Source organism: Haemaphysalis longicornis, unplaced genomic scaffold (assembly GCF_048455015.1).
Source record: "Haemaphysalis longicornis isolate Haplotype H1 unplaced genomic scaffold, Haemaphysalis longicornis Haplotype H1 scaffold_2, whole genome shotgun sequence".
In the NCBI taxonomy this organism is placed as follows: Eukaryota; Metazoa; Arthropoda; class Arachnida; order Ixodida; family Ixodidae; genus Haemaphysalis; species Haemaphysalis longicornis.
This window is the reverse complement of record NW_027526295.1, coordinates 249,869,880-249,893,226: the sequence shown is the minus strand read 5'-3', so window position 1 is coordinate 249,893,226 and position 23,347 is coordinate 249,869,880. Positions and strand designations below refer to the sequence as shown.

Sequence of the window (23,347 nt, the reverse complement as noted above, 5' to 3'; positions counted from 1 at the left end):
AAAGTGCGGGAAACTTGGGAAAACATTTGTCAGGCAAATCATATATTGCAAATCCAAAAAAAGAAAAAAAAAAGAGAAAGCTGAATAGTATGTCGCGAAAGCAGCATAAAACGTTGTAAGCCCTTACTGTGTAGCGTTTAAACTACGTTTACTATTTTTCTTATTCAACACCCTTTCATCCTCCTTGTTATTTCCGCGTTTACAAGGTGTATTTTGTCTTCCAGGCTAGGGGCACCCGAGGAAACGGCAACGGAGTACTTACCCTTCTCGTTTTCTTTTCTTTTTTTCTTAACTGAGTGGAAGTTGAGAATATAAGCGAGCAGTCGAAAGGTACGTACGTACCTCGCGAAAGAAAACCGGGGCATTACTCGGGTACATATCTCGCTCCCCTTTCACGCTGAAGCTACAATGACGACATGCATCAGTTTCAGCGCGAATGCACGCATACATCCGAGACCTTTCTCCTCCAAGTCATGAGTGAGCTCCGCAACTCGAATGAGAGAAAGCACGCTTACGTAGGCATTATAAGTGCACATGCTTCGCTATCTACGCAAGGCACCAAAGTCAGCGTGAGAGCGAAACTGGTTAACCGATAACGGCAATAATCGCGTTAGGTGAACTTTTCTGACCGCCCTGCAGCGTACTTATACTTCGGGACTCGTTCGACTTTCGTCTCCGTTAGGAGGCCAGAAAATAAAAACAGTGAAGAAATTCCCTTACGAGGAAAACAGCGGAGGAGCTGTCGTTCGAACGCGACGAGGAGACAGTCTCGATATATGGCAGTAGGCGAGCGAGAGGCAAGCAGTAGGAGGAGACACTGCCGTAAACGATGGTGCCGTCCGGCGCCAGAGCGGCTTCGGAGGGAGGCAGGTACACAGGGGATACACGGGGAACAAGTAAAGAAAGTCGAGTAATAAGAGCCTGTCCGCCACCAGCACAACAGGCGCCCCGCACCGCCAGGGGTCGCCACCAACGGTGGGGAGGCAACCAGAAACAGCACGAGTTCGGCAGCACGGCAGCGGCACCTGACTCCTCGGCTACGGCCGCGACCAAGCCGAACAGCGGGGGGCACCGAAGAAAGGCGGAAAACCCCTCAGTCCTCCATCCCAGCCCCTAACCCCCCTCCTGGCTTCCGTGAGAATGACAGCCAGCCGCCATCCTCGTCTCGACCCCAAATCGCGCCGACCTGCCTGCACTGACAATCAAAGTCGTCATGCTGTTTCATCCGAAACACGCGGCTTTGTGGCGACCAGATTTGCCGCCGCGTCTTCTGCTTCCCTTTTCCTCCGGGAGGATCGAAACAGCGACTGCCGAGTTACGAGGAAAAATCCTTGACGCTCCCTTTCCAACTCGTTCGCATCGCGACGTGAGAGATGGGCGGAAAGCAGCCCGCCGCTATTCGAAAGAGGAGGAGGCTGTCGCGAGCGAATACTCTAAATGCCAGTTAAGAAAGGGATGGCGATTGATATACGAACGTCGATGGAACCGCGACCTCCGCCTTTTGCGCTGAGGCTTTGTCATTTAATAATAATAATCGCAATACTGAAGGCCCGTGAAGCTAATCTTTGTCAGCCGTCACCGAACATTCACGGTGGAGAGGACAGAAGAATGCGACAGTTAGTCATTCGGAAAATTGGAGATCCCCTGTTGCAATGATAGCGCCCAAGATCAGCACAAAAAGAAATCGGCCGCTGTCACACGCTTCGTGCGGAGCTGCTTCGAAACTTTCCAGCGCAGCTAGCGAATTCTACCGGGCTTACCCTACCCTAGTGTCACTAGGTAAGTGACGCTACCCTACCCAATATTTCACTTCAGTGACGCAGAATCTTTTGAAAAAACTACCCGCCCCTCGGAAAAAAAAAAAAACGTGAAAAATTAATTTGCAACATTTTGGGCACTGAATTCTCAGCGAGGAAGGGACTTATCACAACTAGGGGACCCATTTGGTTGGCGCCTGCGTGACTGAGAATCTACCCCGGGCATCATGTCCCTCGGTCTTTGAACAGCATTTTGCGGTTACGCGCAACAAAGCGGAACAAAAAAGGGCGCGTGCGAAGTCCGACCTCGAGGGGAAAAGGCGGTGCAAGGCGTCACGCGCGCATGTTGCTGCTGAGAGATCATTGCTGACGCCTCACGAAACGTGTAAATTGCCGCCTGATTTCCATAGCTCTTTTTTTCTTACTGCATACTGGCCACCGTTGCAAGCGGCGCAGAGCGAACTGCTTGAAAAGCCGGACCAGAATCCACGTACGTGCATGAGCAGATGATAACCACTTCGAAGAAAAAAGATCCTGTGCAGTCGATGAGGGGAAGCAAAAAGGAAAACAAAAAGACGAGGAGGGGAGAGAAAACGGTCGGCCGCCACTCGACAAGACGCGTTGCAGGGGATTTCTTGCCGCTGCGGCAACAAAGATAAATCGTAAGCGCGCTTAGCGGTGACGGAGGAGGTTGTTATTACGACAAGCACGATTCGGCACAAACGTCGCCAGCAAGCGCCACCGCAGCCTGTAAACACAGGCAACGGGAACACGCTATTTTTTTTTTTTTTCGCTATCCGCCTGGCCACATCTGACAACTCGGCACTCGCGGGTGCCTGCAAACTGAAATGCATTTAGAGGCACCCATATAAAAATTCTTTATGCTAACGCGTAAGCGTTAGCATAAACTGAGAGCTTGCGCGAGATTCCCGCGAACGAGCAGCTAACCGGCGCATTAGACACGTCACCCGACGAGCCTAATCTTCTCTTGCTCAACTTCCAGTTACCTCATCTCAGGCGCACGCCTTGGAGGTAATGCATATGAATCAGCGCTGGAAAGCAGCTTGCACTTCGGTGGCGCTCTTGCAGTCACAGACTGGAGTGAACGAACGCCACGTTAGAGAGTGTCGGAAAGACGCGGGCTGGTTACGATAAGCACGGGAATACGAGAAGGTGCACAGGCTGCCTCCCAGATTTGCTCGCATCACGCCTTGCCCAGTTTCTTTACGCTCTTTCTGGGTGTTAGGTTAACAAAATGGGGCAACTAAAGTGCCGGATACTTGCACCGCATGCACAGTGATCACCGAACACTCCTGTGGCTACAGTGATTGATTGATTGCATGGCTTAACGCGCCGACGCAACGCAGGCGATGAGGCACACCGTAGTGGAGCGCTCCGGATTAATTTTTATCACCTGGGGATATTTAACGTGCGCCGAAATCTCGTACACACCGGCGTTTTTGCTTTTCGCCCCCATCAGAATAGCCCTATGACTACAGTGTAAGCAGTGTTAATTACAATATATAGAGCGACAGCCGCCGTCTGTGCGATAAATAACACTAGGTGTTACGTCATTAAGAGAACCGAACCATACCGATCCTCTCCTCTAGGTCAACATATGTGCCGTTGTTAGGTTTCTCCACTGCTTTGTCGCACTGGTTAGGGAACGAAATCTGAAAACGACAACACTGAGGGAATTCTGCCACCTGAATTCAAAAAGGAACGCGCGCACGCACACGCACACACAAATAAAGAAAAACGTAATTTGTATCCTGATGTAAGCTGAGCCCGCTAGGCCTCGATCGGCTGCTAGCTCAGACACCTAAATACTAACATCGCAGCTCATTCGAATGCGAAAGCGTAGGATTTTCATTGTTGCCAATGGATTTCTAAGTTTAGAAGCATCGTTAATTATGATTTGATATTTCAACCGATAACTCGTGCGATGTACCGGGTGTGACGCACATACACCCGGAGACTGCTATTGGGGCAGAAGCTTGTGGACTTACTAAGCCCCACGAACGAAACCTCATATGGGCCCGACGAGCCACGGAAAGTATATAGCCTGACAGGAGTGGCGTTTATGGATAGCAATCGATCGTCCTGGATTTGGGATCCCTAGCCCTAGCCAACTCGGATGTAAGACATCCTCATTCAAACAGAAAGAAGTGGAGTTGGGCTGGGCTTGTAATGAGGGGACCTAACTACTGGTGGACCGCCAGGTTAACAGAATGGGAAACGGAAGTAGGCGAAGGGATGACATAGGAAAATTTGGTGGCAAAGAACTCATTCGTACTTCGTATAGATACAGGCAGTTAGAAGACAGTGGGAGGATGCTTTCACACTGCTGTTGCTACTGATGATGATATTGATGCGACCCTAACAGAATCAAGGCCGCCGATACACGATGGGTAATACACATTGTGCCTTCGTGGGGCATTCGACCCCGAGTTAATTCGCTCCTGGACCAACAGAAACGCCCTGAAAGCAGAAATGTTGCCCACAACTGCGCCGCTTCGCATCACTGGGCGGTGACCGACCGCGATGGCTGCCAGGAACGAGCTGTCGCATGGGAAACTGCAGGGAGCCGTGGCCGAGCCAAGGTGAGCAGCACGGCAAGAGAGGCAACTGGACATGAAAAGCATTCCGGCCGGAGTACGAGTCGCATCGCTTAGGCTTAGCGGCCCCAAGGGCTGCTGCAGCCGCGACCACCTGCCTCCATGCACTGGCGGACAATCGCTTCGATCGCTGCTCCGAAGCCTTGAACGCCGTCCAGGTACATTGCTGCCGCTGCACATTTGCAAGGCTCCGGCGGCTTGGCCGTTTTCTGAGTTTTCTTGCATTTGATTTGCCTGCTGTCGGCGCGCGAAGACGGCGCCCCGCCTTCGCGGCACAACGAACACTTTGCATAGAACTCTATACATAGTATCTCGTAGGAGACAAACACATCCCAGCGAATTTAAATGATTACCTCTTGCAATGGGGATGGCGAGAAGTATCCGGGAAAAACTCGCGGCTGGGCTATGCGTTATGTGTTTGATTAGACGTAAGCAACGGTCAACGTAAGGCACAGAACAGGACTGGACACGTGTGCACACAAGCGCAGACAGGAGGGAGGTTGCAGAAGCTTGTATCGAGTGAGGGTGCGCGCAGATTGTTGTCACTCTCCAGTGCAGAAACGACTCAGAAAGCTTCCATTCGTTGGGTAAGCCGACATTTAACGCGGCTGACCTGACTACCAGGGCACAAAACTTTTACCCCGTGGATGCTGTCCCAAGCCCTCAAATTAGAAAGAAAACGAGAAAACTTGCAAGTCCTCACAGTGGTAACAAAATAGTGTTAGCCACACTCACGTATTTGCTCTATCCGTTCAAACACGGCGGAAGCAAACATCTCGCATGAGTTTTAGACAGGAGTATTCGTCTTCCACGCGTGCATTACTTCGCCGCGGTCTGGTGGTTTCGTTCGTCAACGCTTTCGCATGCAAGCAAGGCGGTGGCACCCAAAACCTGCATCAGTGCAATTTCCAAACACCGTGCCGATAAGAAGGCCGCACACTCATCGCCTTGTGCCGGGAATACGATTGGTTTGACACACCTTGTTTTGGTCTCAATGTGCGAGGTTATCTGACCTTATTTTTTAAAGACTCGGCCGCCGCTCACATCAGCGTGGTGGCTTCTGAGTGGTTACTCCGCAGGGGGGCCTCCAACGGGTTGTTATTGCTGGCCGCCGCGGTCCATCTTCTCACGGACATCGCCAAGTACGACATTAACGGGACCACCGCCCTCCCGTGGCGAGACCGCCCTGAGAGATCCGCATCCGCTGGTCGGAGGAGGCATCGGAGCGCTATGCACCGCGCTTGAATACGCGGGCTTCTGTGCAGCGCAGCGGTACCTTTTAAGTTGTATCTCCGGGCAAGTTCAGTTAGTGAAGCGAATTAACGGCTGGGCTGAACTGCGGCAGAGTTGTTCGGTAGTTTTATGATGAACAGATCTTAGCAAACGGGTAAATAAAAAATATATATATACTGAATTTGTTTCGATTCGAAACATTAATTGGATTGGGAGAGTTTCTCGCCATTCCCTCAAAGGTATACGCAGGCAAGGATCCCTGCAGTCGCACAGGAAAGACATAATGCAGTGTGAGCAGTGAGGGCGTGCTTCACATGAACACTAACGTTTGCTTCACCACTTAGCACCTTTTGTGCTGCGGTGCACCCTTTACAGGCGAGTCGTTGATAGACGCCGCGGCATAAGGGGCTAAAGACTGAGCCAGATACTGCAAAATACAGCCAAAGAACGCTCCGCATCAAAAAATACGCGAATCTCTGCGTTCGGGGTGAAGATCTGGTGGCCATTTCAGATCATGCGAGGGACCGGACGGATTTGTTTAGTTGGTTCGCAGTATGTTACCGTGGAGAGCAATGTATCCCGTGATTTCGCTTGCGTTGAGTTTTCGTGGAGACGGTATTATATTTCGCACGACGGCAAGCACCTGTATTGCTTAAAAAAAAACGTTTCTGGCGCTTTCGTTCTGTGCAGATCCGTCTCCCGAGAGGTGACGCGGCCTATTTCACAACGCTCCGCAGAGGAGGCTTGTCCGGAAGATGTCCTGTTCACGCTACCAGACTAGGCACCGTTGCACGGTACTGGCTCGACGCGCTCAGAACAGGAGCCTCGCCCAAATACCAAGGACGTGCGCTCGCCTTATTGCCCGCACACAAGCCCAAGCTGTTGATAAACAGTCTTTACCCCATTCCTGGTTTGCCCGTAACGAGTTCAAGCCCTCCGCTGCGCCGTTTCGAACCGCCCAGCGGCGCTATGAGCCCCTCCGAGTGACAGCCCGCTTCCATAGAGATGTCAGGTTACGTCTCAAAAGGATGCCAGCGTTGCACGCGGGCGTGCAACGCTGGACAAGTGCAGGGCGTGCAGCCTGGACAAGCGAGAAGTTTCAATTCGACATGGGTGGGCAGGGGTGTATTTAATAGGACGGCCGTCATGGGATTCCGAAAACAACGGCGACGGCGTGACGCACATGACACCAATCTTGTTGGAGCAGAGACGCGAACGGTTAAACACAAAAAAAAGCGCAGTGTTGTACTCGCAATAAACTTTAGCCCACAAAAAGATGCGGGGTGAGATGTAATTACAGAAAAGTTGTACGTGAAGCGGCTTATGCGTTGTGATCTGGTGGACGGTGAGTTAGGAGAAAGGGGAGGAATGGGGGAGGAGGTTGCTGAATTTATGCCGCGGCAGCTGTATTTCTGACATAGACAAAAATCTGAAACACCTGCTAATGCGCGATTTCGGCGCGTGTTACGGGACCCTGTGCAAATTTACCTGCGGTCTTAAATGTTCGCATGTTTTCCCCGCCTACTGTGCGAGTTAGGCTAAAGAAAAAAAAATCGAAGAATAAACTTTGATGTTCCGGACACAAGCAAAAATAAAGCGTCCGTATCACTTCACACTAATATGAATATGAGAGCGCTTCTTGTTTGTTGACATGTTGACGAAAAAAGATATGTGGACAACATGTTGACAAGAATGTTGACGAATACGAGCTGTGCTACCAGTGGTAATAGCTCGATAACATTTTGCCCGTATATAGAGAGATATTTCGCGAAAATACCTTGTGCAACGGTAAACTGTTTCCCAGGAAATAAAGACGGCTTCAGAAAAGGAAAAAAAGAAAACGACGCCAAAAAATCAACGCCGAAAAACCTGCCTGGTTTGCTGATATATGCTGAGCGTATAAGAAAACACACAAGGGTTTGCTCTAAAACCACGTCAGCGGCAAAAAAACATTTCCCGGGAAATCGCCGCTTCATTCGAAACGGCACAATTGCAAACAATTGCAAAAGCGCGAGCAGCTTAACTCCGCAATGTATACGAAAGGGGCAAAAACCCGACATGCGCATTCGCGCGTAATAATTTACCCCAAGCTCCGCTCCCCCCACCCCCTACTCGGAATTCCCGCCCCTTTCGCCTAACCAGGCACGCCAGAAAAGGAAAGAGACGCCAATAGAACGGCGAGAACCGTACGATCTGGCGCAACAAGTTCGCGCGAGCGATTGCCAGATCAAGGAACCCCAGAGCAGCGAAGACGCACGAACAAAGCCTGATCGTCGCGCGCTTTGCGAGAATGCCAAGCCGCGGCGCATTACAAACCAAGGGAAGAAGAACCCGCCGTGTATATACTACGCAACGACTCGGGAAAGGCGGCGCTCGGCGTCTTCTAGAAACGACTCACTGGCTCCCGACGTCGCGTCATGCGAGCAAGAAAGGCAGCAACGGCGCTACAGGTGAGCTTATTACGAAACTCATTCCCAGGAATGCTTCGAGCGGACTTGTCGTCAGACGGCCAGCAACCGGGGAAAAAACGAAGACAGACGCCCAGGCTGGAGCCAGAGAAAAACGAGGAAAGCACGGCGGAAGGCGGCCGCCGTGATTATTTCACCGGATGACCTGGCTACACGGCTGGCGGGCGCTTGATTGAACGCCCTGATCGATCGACAGATGGCGTCTTCGGAACACAAGAAGTCCGCTGGCGTGAGAAAGAAAGCCGGCCGTCTGAGACACGTGATGTAGGTTTATGCACCGCACGCATGACAGACAAGGCGAATTCAAGGATTGAGCGTGGTGCAGCCCCGCCACCCGTTCATCCAGGTGCTCGAGTGTTCGCTGACATGACGCAACCATTTACACCGGGGGGGGGGAGACGAAGAAACATTCAGTGATCAAGTCATGAAGCAACCAAGCAGCAAGCGCGCCTTGTAGTAGCTAGTTTGTTGCTGTCATACTGAACAGCCAATTACAAAACAGGTGATGCGATCAGTCTGTCGTCGAATCCATCTAGACACATGTGGCAAGCCCTAATCCTGAAAATAGCCTGCATTTATACGTGTGAGCCTGAAAATGGTCATCAAGCGGTATCTGCACACAAACGTCATAGGCGGGAATCAATTGGTTTCACTACAGCAAGCGTGACGCCTCACTGACGATGATGAACACGGCAGTTGTTTAGCAGTTCGCTCACTCATCCTGGTGTTGATTTTACAGGTGATAAGAAGTATAACAACGGCACAAAGCAAAGTGAAGATAAAAAAACAAACATCTAAGGAGGAATGATGTCACATATTTACGCGCATTTCTGTGGAAACGGGTTGGGCGGCAAGATCAGACAGTTCGCGAGAGGCTGCCAGGCTTTCGCGTTCGCAGTTTTCATTATACGCGCTCCCATTCGGTCCGTCACACACGGGTCCATTGCACGTCGCGGGGTGACGGCCCCGGGGATCATTAGTCTGGCGGTTCAATAGAGCGTCCACGTAACCTGCGCTGGAAATAAGTCAAAGGGTCCTTCCGCGTGCCTCCCGCATGGGCCTTTTCCTTCCGCGTCCGTTTCGTGATACGTGCTGTACGCGAGGTCCGTCATCAGAGACTGTCAACCCTGCACGCACCACACAGGCCGGTGCGGGTTAGGTCACGCGAGAACATGGCAAGGCGCATTCCATAGTCGTTTGTCATTTGTTCGACAAGGGAGGGCTCAGCCTATATATATATACGCGTTGTGTGCCATCCGGTCCGTGCGCATCGACATCCCGCGAAGAAGTTCCGCCTCAGCGGCTGATCGCTCTGACCCAGATCAGCTCTCTCCCACGGCTGACCAGCCCACGGCGAGTAGGAAGGGAAACGTCGAGAGGCTCCCGCGCGGCGCACAAAACGACGCTACCCAACGCACGCTGTTGCGCGGCCCACCACCGCTGGGAGTCTGTCGGCGCTGGCGCAGGAGAACAATAGAGGCGACAGAAAGGCACGCACGGGGCACCGTTAGTCCTTCGCGCGCAAAAAAGGCGTCGCCGCCCGCGGCTGCTGACACCCCACCCTCCGCTTTGAAAGCTGACCGCGTGGAAGACAGGGGAAGACGAAACTAAGAGAAAAAAAAGGCTCCCTCGGGAACAATGCCACCTTTAGTCGTGCGCTAGCGAAGAAGAAAAGGAAGCGAAGGTAATTGCGGTTAAGTTTAACCCGGATGAATCCAGAGTGCACCGCAAGAGAGGTCATCGAATTGGGAGCACGTGTTTACACGTGACGCAGCATGGGTTATTACATTATCAACTGCTTCGCGCCTGCTCAGCACAACTGAAGTGCCGCCTGTGATGACGCCAGGAATAGAAGAATTACTGTGTCAGCTCTTCGGAGATGACCTCTACGAAGCCACGTAACTGAACATCATGCGAAGAAAAGTTTACTGGTCGTGTTAACTGCATTATTTTGGCTGCACCTGCTGTTGAAGTGCACGACACGCACGCACGGCCGCCTTGCTTTCCCGAACTGACTGTGCTATGCGAACAAGAGGCACTCAACGCTGACCTCGCATTTCATATTTAATATCTAGGCAGTAAGCACAGCTACAGTTAGAACTGTATCTTTACTGCAGTTTGCTGTAGTCTATCTGACATAACCGAATCGTTGGGGTGCACGACGAAATTTATTTCATTGCTAACTATACAAATACGGCATAAACATCAAAAAGAACCAGCGGGAATGTCGCTCGACGAGCAATTAGGCGCCAGTTCCGATACATTTGCCTGCAGTTGATAAAATTCGCCCATTTTATATATCGCAATTCAAAATTTAAATCTCCAGTAACACCGCAGCCATTCGCTGGCGTCGAAACATAACCCGCAGCGCAATGGGCTACTGGGTCTCGGGCAATTACATTTCTTTACGCGGAGTGCGGTATTGGCACTTTATATCTAGGCGTACACGCACAAAGAAAAACAAATGGTACGTCGCGATCACTTTCCCGAAGCTAGACAAGCCAAGGCACCGCCCATATCGAAGTATTGCACCATACGTGCAGCTAAAATTGAAGCGCCCACAAGAACCGGCTGTCGGTCGCCATTATTAACGTCAGTGACGCAAGAGCGCTCGCGCGACCACGAGCACACCTCGCCCAACAACAGCACGGCCACCATTCGAACTGCAGGGGCGCCTATCGGGGTCGCGCCGAGAGGGGCCCGACCGGTGCGACACCTCCCGGCCGACACGGCGCAGGAGCGATGGCCCGCGGTGTACGATATCTACGACCGCTGTCCACTGCTCCGACACTTCACAGCGAGGGGTCGTCCTGCAGCGTCGTCGGAGCTGCCGGGAGGGCGGCCTCTCTCTCTCCCCAGGCACAGTCGCCTAACAGCCAGGGGGACGACATCTCGAGAGAAACTCGAAACAAGGAAACTAATGGCGCAGTGCTGCACTGCTCCCCCCCCCTCCCTCCCTCTCACGTGGGCGAGAAATATTCAACAGAGGGAGAGGAGTTTGGACAGCCGACACGAGGCGAATGAGCGATTCCGCCGCAGAATTTCCCTGAACTAGACGCTACCACGGCGCACTGTACCTTGGCAGAGCGCGTTCCTTTAAGCACGCACGACGCACACATAGAAACAGCGCAGCCCAGTCGGTGATCCGCAGAGGCATAATCCCGCTCCGCCCCCCGTGACGCTGCGCCCGCCGCATTTGGAATGCTGGACCAGCGAGGAGAGCAGCCGGAGGGGACACTGGGAATCCGAAGTACACACACAAGAGCAACCTGGTCGTCGCGCAAGTGGTGCCCGAAAGCGAAGCGGGACCGAGATGCGCCGGGAATGCTAAAACGCGCCCGCCCCGCAGCATTATCCGCGCGGAGGGAAATACAAATATACGGGAGGAAACGAGGAAAAAAAAACAAAAAAACGGAAGAGCGGTCGGGGAGTGGGAAGAAAAAGAAAACAACAACAACGCCGCGATCGGAAGGACCAGGGGGTGGCTAGGCGCGATGCTATCGGCGTTTCAAGGTCAGTCCTGGCGCTGTCCGCGTGCAAGTAGAAATGAAGTTCTTCGCTGGCTACAACCACGGACCCACACTGGGCTCGCCCTACCGAAACACGTACCCCGCCGGTCGCCGAAAACAGTAAATAATGAACCAAGAGGCCCCAACAGCATGTTCACCCCACGTTCAAAAACTTTACTTTCACCCACGGAAATTTGAAAGTTAAATCTAAAGAAGCGCCCAGTTTCTGGCATCTCCGATCCGAGGGAGGAGTCGACCCCGCCTGGCGTCGTAAAAGAAAACCTGAAGGCCGTAATGAAGGAACCGTCCGAAGCTGAGGGTCGTCGTAAACACGCGAGCTCGTCCGGCAACGAAAACAGCGGTTGGTCGTGTTCGCGAAACAATGATTGTGCCTCGCGCGAGCCACCTGACCGTCCCGGCACGTGACCAGCCCGCGCCGTCTTGCGAGGCGATGTGAGCGGCCTGTGTGGGAGGGCGGGAGAGGAAACGGACGCAAACGTCGCCCGCGAGCCTAATTTTGACGCTGCGGTCTAACGCGAGGATGTGCTCCGCATAACTAATCCGCCGCGCTTTCCCCTCATTATGCTCCACTTTCCCGCACGAGTTGTTACAGGAACGCGCTCTGGCGTGAGTTACTACCAATGAGGTACAGTTATTCAATGACCATTAAACGCCCGCAACGCGATAACTGCAGCAAGGACATGAGAGCAGCTGGTTGATCGGGTATTTAACGAAACCTAGCCGGTAAATAGCACCAACTAGTTAACTCAGTGGGTGCGCTGATCAGCGAAAGGGCGTCTCAATGACTAGGAAATCGGCGGCCATTTTTATTTCGGCTGGACTAAAAGACAGCATCTAAAACCCCGGTGGCGCTGTACTGTTACGCGAAGTATCGTCGATTTGTTTCAACCAAATACATCAAACCTGCCCACGATGAAGCGTAAACCGCTGTCTCCAACTTCTAAACAACTACAAACCCAAATGATATGTGTGCCTTCATTACTTCCGTTCTGCCCCATCTTTCAGAAAACACCCTTTTCGGTTTCCTGGAAGTATGTAGTTCTCTTTCCAAGGCGTACGCACGAATTTACTTCTGCAGAACACCGAAACCGCCGAATAAATCAAAAACAAACACGGGCGAGTTCGGAGCAAACAATAACTGCAGTCCGCACCCAACGAAAGAGCCCAAGAAGTCAGTGAGCCATACCAGGAGCTCAAGGTAGCGAGTAAAACCCGCGAGGCGAGCACTAATCCGGTCGGCGACTGGGTTCAACCTTTTGATCCTATCCGGGGTTTCTCTCTAAGCCTCCCAGCAATCCCCCTCCCACCCTCCAAACCCGCCCTCTTTTTTCCCCCACACGAGCCCTTGGCTTTCCGTTTCTCACCGCGTGCACAAAAATTTACACGCCGCCTTAGCATGACATCAGTATACGACCGCCTCCTACCATTCTCGAAGTTACGAAAATGCCGGCAAGAGCACCGCGACCTGAGAGAACGTTACTTCGGCTGTTCTCAAAGATCGCTGCAGTTAAAATGCCGTTCGGAAAGCTGAATTTCAGTAGCAAACAAACGCTGACAGCTGCGGCATTTCGCCGCTGGCGAACATGCGATATCAGGAGATGAAACACGCCAAGGTGGAAGCCCCGGCTCCACGCACTCATTCTACATAAGCGTGCCGCAGGTGAAGGAAACACTTGCCTACCGTGTTGCTATCTAGAGATAGTTCACCCTAAAGCACGTCGTTCCTCCTCAAGCCAGTTCAGCGCTCGACAGACAATACATTCCTGCCGGGAGAGCTGGCAGCGAAGGTCAAACGAAAACAAGTGAAGGAGCCGAAAACCCGCTTTGCTGTACCAGCCCTGCGCGATCGACGCGTCCGATAGGGGGTAAATAACAACCGCTCCCGGCCTGAACCGCGCTCAAATAAAGCTACAGCAAAGCAACGCCCGCGCCACTTGGCGTCACGTGGACGAGAAGGGCCCCCCTCTCCCCTCGACGAAGGCTGACCTGCTGCGTCCATCCTCTGAGGCAACAGAAAAGGCCCCTCCTGGTCGCTGATGCATTTTCCGCGATAAGCGACGTCCACCAAACACCTCAAGGTCCACTTTAGCCGCGAAGGGAAACTTAAGTAGGGAGAGAGAGAGCTCGGAAAACCTTTTTGAAGGCGCGATAAATTTGACCCTTTTGCATTAAAGCCGCCGCACCTATAAGAGCAGCGAGAGAGCTGCGGGCCTCTTCGCTTGCACCTGCCACAGAGTTAAGCGCAATGTCACAAGGCTAGGTCGAGAGTCTGCAAAAATTGTACCGGCTTCCGACGTGGTGCAATGACAGCGATGTTACTCTCAATGTCACGGAAAGAGAAGTCTACCACATTGCCTGTCGTACCGCAACTCATATGGTTACAAACTCGTACCACGATTGTGGCGCATCTTATACCCCTGCTACACACTAGCGTCCGAATGCCATTTGAACCAAACGTCATTTGACTGAAATGCGAAATTGTGCTGCTCCACTGGGTTTTTAAATGTCATTCGGCTCAAATGACATTCGAGCCAAATGAGCACCCAGAGAGACATTTGGGCCCTCAAATGCCATTTCAAGCACTCCCGCGCAAAAGCGTTACAAGTCAGCATAAACAAATACATTACTGGTGCACTTAAAACAAAGTACTCTTAATTGTGGGACTTCAATTACTTCTCTTTCACTTAAGTCGTGGTATCAAGATGTAATAATTCCCTACTCTCAGCAACAGTGCGAGCAAGCGACAAAACCAGTGTGGCCAGACCGCAAGCACAAAAAGCCTCGATTGCGACTCAGAATTAAGCGAAAACCGTGTCAAAGCTAACGTTATCGATAATTTAATACCATTTTAATGCCAAAGACCACCGCTAAATTTAATTGTTGCATTGTTGTGTAAAAACAGAACTCGACAAGCAGTAGCGCTATGCAGCACGGCGAGTGATTGTGAAAGCTTTCAAATGCCATCGAAATTGCAGTGCAGCACGGCGGATTCTGAATGGCATTCGGAGCACCCCATTTGAGTCAAATGACATTTGGTTTAAATGACATTCGGACCCTAGTGTAGCCGGCGTATTATACCAATATCATAGCGATCTCCAAAAAAAGCCGCAATCATAGCAGAAGGTTTCAGTGCCCGCAGATGAAAACAACGCACCGCTCCCCTTAACCACATGCTAATTTGGTTTCCTCTGCCGGGGAGAAATGATGCGTGTCTATTCAACATCGTACGAGCGCTTACTTGGTGTTTCGCATGCGCCAAAACAGCTGACGCTGTTTCCGACCCCAACAGCCCTGTACACGTCCACAGTATTGTCGGCCTCTCTCAAGTCGACCTCTCTCATCCTTTGTGTTCTTTGAGAAGATAATGTCAGGGCCGACGTTTTTTGGCAACAATCACCCCTACCCCACTTTTAGTAATCCTTCTCGACAGCCAACTTTCTACGTACCGATCAGCACTATCATTATTATTATTATTATTACCAATGTATCAAGCTCAGCTTACAACGACGCCGAAGGACTGATAACTGTGTTCCTTTTTCTCGCAGGCCTCGTTTCGCGTATCTACGCGTACGGATCGGCCCACTGTAACAAAGAAGTCAGAGCAGCGACGCCTTATATGATAGCTTTGCTACAGCAAATACTCATGCCTTCCGATGCACACGCCCCGAATCGGCGCGTAATTCGAAACACAGCTAGGGCATATTCTGTCAGCTTTGACGAAAACGGTGCTCAATTACCGTCCACGTCAGGGCGTATCGCGTGGAACAATACAGGGCGTTTTTGACAGGTCAGTGCTCATTACCGAGAGCCCTCTACACCCAGGAGTCGGCGCGGCCCCTTCTCGCCGCTCAGCTGGTTGTGGGCGCGGTTTAACCCAGCTCCGACTTGTCCTTGCCAGATTGCGTAAAAGGTACACTGCCTCCGCAAAGGCAGCCCTCCGCAACGCCTGCGCGCTGTTCGAGCTATCAAGGCTAGCAATGCGTATGAAATCGACCGGCGTTCCGACTTCGGAAAGAGCGGTCGCAAGTCATTAAGGAATAAAGCCAAGATACAGAACGGCGTTTTTACTTCCCGCGTGGTGATATTGCGCCACGGTGCAGTAAGCATTTCTTAACAGGAGAAGGTTGGAAAGCTATCTGCTGTTCCCCAGGGCGGCGTTATTTCAATTTTCCCGAAATATAACTTCAGTTGGCGCCAAAGCGGAAACGCAGCAGTGAGTTAATCAGTTTCAAACAGCCCTCAACAAGTGCCTAGCTGGCAGTGTTTTGATTTCGTGGCGCCTTGTGATAAGAGGACCCCTTAATCCCGCCGCTTCCTCAACGCAAAAGTTACCTTGTAAGCTTCACGCTATAACCTTGCCGAATATAGGAGCTTTCACCGTTTCAACGTTATTTGGGTTTAGAGTTCTGCTTATCGGTTGCGGGAAGGATCTATCCTGGCAGTACAAGCACGTGGGCTAATCCCAGCCGACGCGATAACGGCACAAAGAGCGCCGCCAAAGGGCCGCCGCTAGCCCCTTATCGTCCCCGTGCACCGTCAACAAAGCTCTGGAGCGGTCGAGAGATAACTTCGCGAGTGAAGGCTGTAGGCAGAAGCGATCAGCCGTTCCTGGATGGGCAGGCTTGCGTACAATGCGAGTGTGGCGGTTGCGGCGTCGCGGTTGCGGCGTCGGCTTTTTTCCTGTTGTCCCTCAGTTAACTCGCGGTTGTCACTCGCCCGCTCATGCGTGTACTAGCGCCGCCATATGTACTGCCTACTATGCCAACATGTGTACACTAAATTTAAACGATGAACGCGCAATGAAAAAACGTCGGCACGCTTGTGCACCATTCTGAGCGATTGAGGGTGCAATGCCTGACGCATTGCATACGAGGAGAATATCCACGAGGAGCAAAATCGCTGCTAAGAGAGATAAGGCGTGAGCGTGAAGAGAGATAAGCGTGAGAGATGAGTCGCTATGAACAATAGGTCGACGTAGGCGAAGAAGAGAGAGAAAATTCTTTAATGAGACCGAAGAGGTCAGCCCTGCATAATGCTGGGCTTGCTACTTCAGATGGTTGGTGAACATCTGACGATAGTTAAATGCTAATAATACAAATAAGAAAAAAGAAAAACTTCACCAGGCAGACACATGAACACATATAAAAAAGAAAAAAAAGTCACAGACAGTCACAGGCTGGAGTCGAGTCCAGAGTCTCTGAGGAAACGCGCAAGAGCTTTTAAACGATCTCCGTGGAAAGGAACGGGCATCACATGTGAATGAGGATGGAGAAGGAAGGTAAAAAGCGGAGGCTGTGGAGCAAAGATCGCGGGAAAACATTGCTCTCCATCCTCCTCCTGTGCATTGTAGTGCGCATTATTTGTTGTACTACAGTACACGCCCACGCACTGCCCACTGGCAACTTGCGCGCTACGGAATGGCTCGCTAAAGTGGAAGATGATGATAACACTATATACGGCTGCGCTCCCTATTGTTCCCTACACTGCTTGCCGCATTTTTTTTCTTTTTCAAGCTACACATCTGAATCGGAGAAACAACAGACGAGGCCAAAACGTCCTTGGTTAGTATAGTGCTCATAATTTAAAGAAGGAAAGATACAAAAGAAAACAATTTAGTTCGTGGCTGCAACATTTCTATGCCTAGTTCGAAGCTAGAGGAAAACGTATGTTAGCAAACAGCAGCTTTTTACCAAGCACACCGATCATTCATCAAACCTGCGCGAGCTGTCGAATAATTGCCTTCAAGAGCGCAAGAAGCACAAACTTTCCTCCCGAAATGGGGTTTCAAGTTATAGGTTCTTGCAGTCCCCCGAACTGGCTACACCATTCAGCTTTTTGTGTACACGGGACTCCCATCTTCGTAACGCAGTAGCTTATTATACGGGACCGCAGGTCAGCTCAGTGGGTGACAAAGTAGTTTCGGCTTCCGACTCCCGGAAAAAAGCCGCAGCCTTAATAGTACAGCAGGGGCAAGATACAGGCACTCCATCGTGTGTACGGAATGTCGGTGCCCGCTAAGTAGCAGCCCCCTCGGTCTAAATATGTCCCCCAGAGCCGTTCTAGTGTGACCTGGTCAGTGCTGCTGGCAACGAAACACGTGCCGGAAGAGACGACGGGAGCGCGGTGCTAATCGGAACAAAACACGCTCCCTGAGGAAGGAGGAGGACACCGCACAGGAGGAGGAAATAGGGCGCGACTCTGGACGGCCGCCTGCCGCGCTTGCTTGCATACGCGCTGATGCGGCGGCGGCTGGTTGCGCGTGGAACAGCGAAGTGTGCAGTTTTGCATATCCAAAACCGAACGAGTTCTCTTTCCTTTACGTCATAGCGAAAAGCCATAAACATGTTTTGCTTTGAAAGCATATGATACCGCAACGGCATATACGTTGCACCGCTATTGCAAAGACGGTGGGTTCGGGTCCCACCAGAGGAGCGTGTTTCTACTTTTTTATCTTTGAAACATTTCAAGGAATATATCGGTTTCAAGAAGAATAGATGACGAAAAACTTCCTTTTGCCTTCCTTCGCGTTTTGGCTGATTACATTATATACATATGAAAAGTTTAAGGGTACAGAAGAAATATCAGTAAGTGGAGTCCGACGCACGTCTCAAAAAACCAAAAGGTTTACTAACGTTTCGACTGGAGGACCAGGACTCTATTGATATATATATATATATATATATATATGGAAGTGAAAAGTTGGGCATACGTGAAAAAAACAACAGCGAAGTTTGCTTGCGTTTCGGCCAAGTGGCCCAACTTTTCACTTCCATATTTTTGCGCACTCTTTGCGAGTTCTGTACACAGCATATTGCTTTCGGGTTCGGTAATTGTAAACGTAGAGACGCCACGTCCTCCATCTTTCCATTTATGCCATCCCTCTACACGGAGGTTTAGCTCTGCGTGACTTGCGCGCGAATACATATCGCGTATAACGATATGCGCCGTAGCGAAGGCAAACCACGCTAAAACGTTGCCAGGCTGTTTCTGACTTCCGAACGCCCACGTAGAAGGAACGCGCCCAACATTAGTATACATATTTCACCGCCATTAGTGTTCGAATTCGGTATTTCCTCCCAAGAGAGACCGCGCTGTTTATTTACAAGCTAACCTGGTCCCGCTGTACGATTCAGGTCATAGCGAAGTGATGAGTCAACTTTCGGGCGCAGCTATGTTTTCCGTGACCGTTTATATACTTTATGGGCTCGCTTTCACGACTATTGCCCGCCATCTCGCAAGCTCGCTTATCTTTTACGTGTCACGTAGCACGTGCGCGACTGCTTTTTCTTTCTCGAAAGTTTCCTCTGAGAGACGGCGCGGGAATTGTCGAAGGTGACGCCGTCACCACGGGCAGGCCGCCGCGAATTCTTGCGGCCGTGCCAATGCCGACACCCAACACTCGCGTCCTCTCCCCCATCCATCAAAGCGGGCAAACAAACAGCATAAAAACAAAAGAAGGCCGGAGCGCGTGACACTTGGCCACCCATTACTGCCCAGCCCAGCACCTACGTGTTGGAAACAAATTCTTCCCACATGCGGTGGAGAGTTTCAGACGCCAATATAACTCAGCCGGCCGGCAGCGAACGATTGGTGCAGGAAGCAGCGGCCGTAACATGGAATGACGCAGAGGCCGTAACATAAAATGACGCAGAGAAGTCCAGCGGTCGTGTGAGGGGGCCCCAAATCAACACAGAACGTGCCAGTAGCCCCTGAAAAGAAGCGTGACAAACGAAGACGATAGGCAAGTGCCAGCACTACGTAACATGTGTAAGCATTTTAGTGAACATGAAAACCACAACAAGACACGATTTTTTTCGTCTTCACTTGTCACCCTCCTCTTCAAGCGTACTGTCGGTACTCAGAAAGGTCAAACATGCACACGCAACGACATGCAATGCGCCAAGAAAAGAGGACGAACCAGAACCGCAGTTTCCAGAACCTCTGGCTCGAGCACCGTTCGGTGACAGGCTTACAGCCCAGCAAACGAACAGCTGTTCCTTCCTCCGCTTGTTCCACGAAAGAAGACGTTCGCATTTTCGTCCTGGACAGTGCCAATCGACCACGCAAGAAGCGGTGGTACACGTAATACGTTGTGCTAGGTCACAGGCGCCTTTACGAGAATCGTTCGGCCCGTCTTCTTCCTCGTGAAAAGCGCCGCAGCACAGGCTCAAGCAAAATCACGGTTGCCGCAGCAGCAACTGCGAACGGACTTTACGAGCGAAGCGACCCGGAACGCGATCGTAAACGGGCTTCGGAAGGAACAGCGACCCCAGTGCTAGGCCTAACCGAGAAGCTTCGGCTGGCCGAAATCGCTCCGCCGCCGCAGCAGCGCTTCCCCGAAGGATAAAGCGAGGCGGTGCGGCCCACTTTCGGGGAGGCCGCCAGCGACAGGTGTGGGTCGGCGGTGCCCCCGAGCCGCGCTCCAGCCAGGGTTCTGCTCACCGCCGGTTCGCGAACCACCAACAGAGCGCGGAACAGCAGAGGCGACGATGCCAAACGGGCGACAACTCACCGATTGAAGCGACGAGGCCCCTCGCGGTGGAAGGGGAAGCAAAACAAACGGCAGTGCGGGGGCACACGAGACACCGAAAGGCTGTCTCTTTTTTCCAACCCCGACGCAGTAATATTCCACGTGCTTGACTCGGGTTTCACCGGCCGGCCGAGTCTTGAGGAACTAGTACACCACGCAACACAGCACTGACGGGCAGCAGCAGCAGCAGCACACAGCTCCGAGGCCGACGGGGAGGGACGTCCCACAGTCTGGCTGCTGCTCTCACATGGCTTCGACGCGAGCACCAGCAGCGACGAGCAGCAGCATCGGATGCGCGACGGACACCGAGCAGCACGGCGGGTGCAACAACACACGGCGGGGAGAGCGAAGCCGGCCAACAACACCGGCCCAGCCGACCAACTATGGTCGTCGCAGCGACGTCGTGGCTGGCTCCACGACTTTGGGCAGCCCGGCAAGTGGTTTTCGCGTCCAAGGTAGCGAGATTCCTACGCAGGCAGGTAGGCAGGCGGGCGGCGGGCGCGAGGAGCAACCGGCGAGGGGGAACAGCGAAGTGGCGAGGGGGACTCGCGGGGCCCCTGGCAGGCAGGCGCCTCGCTAGCTAGCGCAACCCCCGGCAGTCTCGAAGAAAGAAGGCACGAACGACGACGAAAGCAGATACCGGCAAGGAATAAACGCCCAGGTAAAGGGAGGAGAGAGCTCCCCTTCCTTGGGAGGAACAGATAGAAGCAGCAACAAGACGCCGCGAAGGAGAGAGGGGAAGAAGGCCAACTTGCACCGCCGGCAGGCAGAGCCGAACACCTTGCTCGGGACGTCCGTACTTGCGGGAGGGGGGATACGGGCGCGCCTCCTCCACCTCCTCCGCTGCCTCGCAGGTCAGCTTCACTCTCCGAACCTCTATTTCTTCTCTGTCCTCTTCGCTCTCTTGCCAGTGCATTCGAGTTTCGCGCTTTCGTACAGGTTACGCGCTCCGGGTTGCCGGACGAAACCGCGAGCGCGCGCTGCATTCGGCCGAGCCGGCCATCTGCCGCATCGACGATTCGTGCGCAATCCGCAGGCGGCTGCTGTAAAACAAATGGCATTGTTTCCCTAGATGTACGAAAACAATTTCGTAAGATATAAGGAGGTTAATGGAGCAGGGTAACAGGGGCCTTGTATTGTGCGTTTCTCTGGAAACCCAGTCAATCAAAACGTTCAAGGGAGTTCCCATAACGGCGAACAAGAACTGGACGCAGATGAGAGTCGCTCGAGTGTCCGGCGCCGAGCTAGGTCAAATCTGTTTACAAAAACTGAAGCAGTTGTATTCTGTCGTGGAATATTTGGAATAAATGCAGTGGTGACTCCACCACAGACACCTCGAACCTACAGAGTCAAAATTTCGGATGTACATTTTGGTTTTCAACAAATTATTACTGTTTGACTATTATTATTATGTTTTTGCCGGAGTAGTTGTGTCACTAAGGAACGAAGGCAGTTTTGAGAAATGCCATCGGATGGAGTAGTAAGCCATCATTTCCTAATACTTACGCAAGATATCTAATGCCTTAAATAGGTCGATTGGAAGAAAGACTATTCTACAAAACATCGGCAACACTTTTGTGAAGCGTGCAGTGCGTATGACTTACAGGCTGAAGCTCAATTACAGCACAGGCGAAAAACCGACATCCGCGGAAACGGCCTAAGGCAAAAATTAAAGTCAAGGTGGCCTACATTAATCGTGAGTCCGGAGTCTAAACTAGTCTAGAGGGGGCGCTTGAACACTCACGCGCGTGTTCCTTCAGCGAATTAAGCCGTTCAATTTGGCACCCCAGATACACGTGTCGTGATACTGATTGATTGATTGATTGATTGATTGATTGATTGATTTATCCACTCATAACAGGGATGAAAGCGGGCTTGAGCCTTTTCGAGTAGCGCAGACAGTAGGAATAGTGCTGTTTTGGAACACCTTTGGAGCAGTAAAAGAGTAGTTTTGGAGCAGCTTTAGAGTACCAAAAGGCAAATTTTGGAGCAGTGCAAGTCTGTTTGGGAGCAGATTTCTAGAGACAAACATTTATTTGCGAATTTTCATTTCTGGTAAACACATACATACAAAAAAAAAAAAAAAAAACATCCGATTACTTTTACTCATCATTCGATCAATACTGAGCACACCACTTTTTCGACAAGTTATAAAGATATACGTTCCTGGAATTAAAGCATCACACCTGACACAGAAATCACCAAGAATAAACTAGAGATAAGCGGTGCTTTAAATAGCTTCTACACCTAACTACACTTCAGACAAGTAAAAAAAAAATAACACCATTGTAGCCATGAGAAACATGCAAGAGAAGACCGGAGCTAGGCGAAATGGTGTCTTTCACCTAATACAGAAGGTCTACCTTCATTCTGCAACTAACGAGACTATGAGCAAAAAAAAAAAACACAAGAAAACTAAGATAAGAAATTAGGAGGAAAAGGAACTAAGATGAAACAAGAGATAATCTGAACTAAACCTGACTAGACTCCAGAGTAATTACAAAAATATACGTTTACGTTCACAAAACGAATGCAAGAAATAGCGTATTATTCGCACTATTGGTCAAGTAATACACATGCTTCTGTCCAAGCAAAAAATACTGTGCAAATGCGTCGTGTTTATCCAAATAACGAACGCACCAGTGTTTATCACCTTACCTGAGGAAGAACGGGCGCTTATGGTCAAGAGATCCAAAGAGTCAAAAGGTCCAATACAGTCGAACACAGATATATCTCAAATCACGGAAACTCCGAACCGCAGCATGATGACCACCGCACTTTATTTATCATTGAAATGTCTGAGCTTCGCTTGTTTTTTCTTCTGCGTCGTAAAGGTTGCCAAATTGTCTTCAAGATTACAAACACGCACAAATGAGAAAATCAACGCTTTACACTGTGCCACAACAGAGGCGAATAGCGCTGACAGAACCTCGGCTGCAGTAGGCGGTTGGGAACGTAGTCAGGCACTGAGTGCCGTTATCTTCAGTATCCGAACCGAACTCCTCCCCCATCTGGAGGCGTGCAACGAAGTCGCTTTGCACCCGACACGCTCCGGAATAGCCGGGGCGGGTTGTGCTGCGTTCGCCTTTACGTCAACGTTGATGCGTGCATCGCCCTCAAAACTACTGCGAGGAATTCCGAACGCCTTTTCAACCGACATCTTTTCAGCAGCCTGCGCCCGACTAATTCCCGCCTTCCGGTCAATTTCTTT

The 23,347-nt window shown here is 51.4% G+C and overlaps 1 protein-coding gene across 4 annotated transcripts in view; it reads right to left on the bottom strand.

Moving 5' to 3' along the window:
* Positions 1 to 23,347, bottom strand: part of Egfr (epidermal growth factor receptor) — a 219,036-nt gene that overhangs the window by 61,308 nt on the left and 134,381 nt on the right. Inside the window, exon 1 of one of the 4 annotated variants that reach the window (XM_077700136.1) lies at positions 20,119 to 20,704. The exons of 1 other annotated variant lie outside the window; for it this stretch is intronic. The gene's annotated coding sequence lies outside the window, so the exon portion shown is untranslated. Of the gene's footprint in view, positions 1 to 20,118; positions 20,705 to 23,347 lie in introns of those variants that run through there. 2 more of the 4 variants (XM_077700139.1, XM_077700138.1) reach the window with 2 other exon arrangements.